Source organism: Mus caroli, chromosome 6, assembly GCF_900094665.2.
Source record: "Mus caroli chromosome 6, CAROLI_EIJ_v1.1, whole genome shotgun sequence".
Classification (NCBI taxonomy): domain Eukaryota; kingdom Metazoa; phylum Chordata; class Mammalia; order Rodentia; family Muridae; genus Mus; species Mus caroli.
The window spans coordinates 42,576,497-42,579,813 of record NC_034575.1 but is presented as its reverse complement, the minus strand read 5'-3'; the positions used below and the strand labels follow the sequence as shown (position 1 = coordinate 42,579,813).

Below are 3,317 nucleotides of genomic sequence, written 5' to 3'. Positions count from 1 at the left end.
CCCACTTGGCATCTCACAACAATTTCTAAGTCCAGGTCCAGGAGGTCTGAAATGCTTTTCTGGTTCCTCTGGGCACTAGGAAACCATGTGTTGTACAGACATACATGCAGACAAAACAGCCACACAAGTAAAATGTAAAAATCAAAACAAAACCTGAAGGATAGGGTTTGTTGATGCACAGTGGGGAGAGTGGGACAAAGTGACCCACTGACTTTGCGTCAGAATAACAGCCTCAGATTCAGGATATCCCTCCACAACATCAGGTTTATGGAGCAACTAATTAAGAACTTCTGAAATAGACACAGATCATTAAACATTGATGGCACCCTTTCTTATGATTGATAGCTGATGTTTGCATCCTAGGGTCCTAGGATGGACAGTGTTGGAGGTGATGGTAAGCAGAACACCAAAGAGAGAGGACAATTCTAGGTTTGTAGATGAAGAGAAGCAGCAGTGACACAGATCTGGACACACTAGGCTTCTGTGGCACAGGCTTCATTTTTCTGGGATGCCCTTTTCCATGTAAGAGAATTTACCTGGCATCACTTCAGTCAAAGCAGTCTTCACAAGGAGCATCCGAGCTACACTGCCAAGATGTGTCTAATGGGAAGGCTCTGAGTTCTGGGTTCTCTACTCTCCTGGAACTGAGTTAGTCGAGGTCTCCTGCCATGGAGAGATCTGCTTCACTTTTTCCACAACAGAGTTCAATCTGCACTGCCTCTGGCTTCTCTTTATGAACCATCAGTTCCATGGGAAGTCAAGCCCTCCTCATAGAATCTATGACAAGGACAGCCTGTCACAAATAGCTCACACAGTCATCGCTTTATTCTGTAACAGCCTTTCAGCTCTGCAAGTTCATATGTATCCTACTGGGTCATCATGACAGCCATTTTACACACTTTCAATACTATTCCTTCAGTATATTTCCAGCAGTGAGCATCCTGTAGGTCCTCTACTTTGGAATCAAACCAGCCAACCCAGTGGATGTTTCAGTGACATCCTAATGTACCAATCTTACAAAAGGAACAAATCATTTTCCTAAGCAGAAAGAACTCTCCTCTGGCAGCTCCTAAACAGCTGATATTCATGAGTTTAGTGACTGTAAAAAGTTCAGCAATCCTCTGCTGATGTTTTCTGCCTCCTACAAGTCTGACTTCGGGTAGCATTTCTCCTATATTTTTGGTTGTGAGTCTAGCCTTTAATGGCTGAGCCATCTCTCCAGCCCAGGTAGTATTTCTCTATGATAGCACAGCCTCAGACTCTGCCCACCTCCATCTTAGCCTGCCAACAGAGTCTTGAAATTCAGAATGCAGTTCATCATTCAGTGGGCACCTCTGGACCACACTGGACCATTGCTCATTGAATCAGGGGCACTGGGAAAAAGTGTGTTCTAGTTTCACTTCTGCTGCTGTGATAAAAATATCCTGAAAGGAGACAAGTGAGGGCAGACATGGTTGATGTAACTCAGGTTACAGTCTCTTATTTCAGGGAAGTCAAGGCAGCAGGAAGTTAGTCATGCCATAGCTATAGTTAAGAGCAGAGAAAAATGAATGCATGCGTGCTTGTCAGTGCTAAGCTCACTTTGTACACTCACAGAATCCAGGATCCCTGCCTAGGGAATAGTGCTGGGTCTTCATACATCTATTGCTTTAGTCCTCAAGACAATCCCCTCCAGACATGCCCTTAGGCCAACCTTAACTAGATACTGTATTGCTCATTGAAACTGTATTTCCAAGGTGAGTCTACATTGTGTCAAATTGACAATTAAAACTAATTGTCCCAGTAAGGATGGGGGAAAGAATACAGATGGTGAGGTTACAAAAATAAAATAAAATATTTTTAAAAGGTAGACAGGACTCAGCAGAGATAAGAGATCTGTGTGCATTGTATTAATGTACCCTAATTATAGTGTGGCTGAGAATGTAGTCCACAGCAGTAAATGGGGACATAGTAACACTGATTCTTCTAGAGACCTCAGCTAATGAAAACTTTCTAATATCATTGGTGGCCTGCCTGAGATGAATGTTAAGTCAGTAACCAGACATAAATAAGGGGGCACCTGGATTTGAACCAGGGACCTCTTGATCTGCAGTCAAATGCTCTACCCCTGAGCTATACCCCCATCGATATTAGTGTATACAGTTTACAATTTACATCTCTGTGGTCATATATTATGGCTGACTATAAAGTTAAATTACAGATGCTCACAGACCTACTTTCCAGAAGTTGCCAGACCTGACTGGTGAGATGCCTTCCTCAGCTCTGCAGCTTTCCAGGCCCATCCTTGCATAGCATCATCACCCAAGAAAAGGAGCAGAGCAGCTGCAGACCCTAAGCCCACTTCACACTGCTGTCCTGGGTTAGCTCCTGAGCTGGCCAACTGTCTACCACCTGAGCCCGAGACACCCCTCTCTTCCTTCCCTGAAGACACAGGGCCCTATCAGCACTGTCAGCAGCATCACTGCAGAGTCCCTCTCTGCCAGGGACAGCAGCTCAGCCAGTCTTTAGCCTCTGAGGGTGAAACAAGTGAGCAGTGGGCTCTGGAAGGGGGAGAGAAGCTCTCAGGGGAAAAGATGTCCATCCTACATAGACAACCAGATTCTATGATTTGTCTCCTTAATTCTGAGCACTGTTTCACCAGATAGACATTCCTTTCTTGCTGGACACTGGCAGTGAAGACACTCTGGCCAATTCAAGTGTGGTGGGCATGGTTCTGGCAGTCCTTACCCTTCTCCCCGCTTCCCTCTGCCTTTCTAAAAACCATTAGATTAAATTTCTAAAGCTAGCCACCAAGGTCTATTTCCTCCTCTTGAGGTCAACCACCAAGGTCCAGCTATCAAAGTATTGAAGTCCAACAAACAAAAACCCCATTTGGCTCACCTAAGTAACATGCCAATTAAAATTATATAGCTCATCCTACCTTATTTTGTTTGTTTGTTTGTTTGTTTGCTTATACTTATCTAATGAATGAGTGATCTGCTGTATATACATCCACAGGCCAGAAGAGGGCATCAGGTCCCCTTATAGATGGTTTTGAGCCACCATGTCAGTGCTGGGAATTGAACTCAGGACCTCTGGAAGAGCAGCCAGTGCTCTTAACTGCTGAGCAATCTCAGCAGCCCCCCCATCTTGGCTTTGTAAACCATCATTTACCCATGAGCCTCGTCCGTCTCCCCTCTATCCAGAGACAGTTTTTGGTTCCTCCTGGACAAATCTTCTTACTCTCCTTTCCCTTACTCCTTCCCTTTCTCCCTTGTCCTCTATCTCCTGACTTATCCCCTGCCCTCTGTCCCTCTGGGGCAAATAGATCTTCTCTG

At 44.9% G+C, this 3,317-nt stretch overlaps 1 non-coding gene across 1 annotated transcript; it reads right to left on the bottom strand.

Moving 5' to 3' along the window:
* Nucleotides 1-2,050: 2,050 nt before the first annotated feature.
* Trnac-gca lies at nt 2,051-2,122 on the bottom strand. Its single transcript has one exon. It is a non-coding gene; the product is annotated as a tRNA-Cys (tRNA).
* Between the last annotated feature and the right edge of the window lie 1,195 nt (nt 2,123-3,317).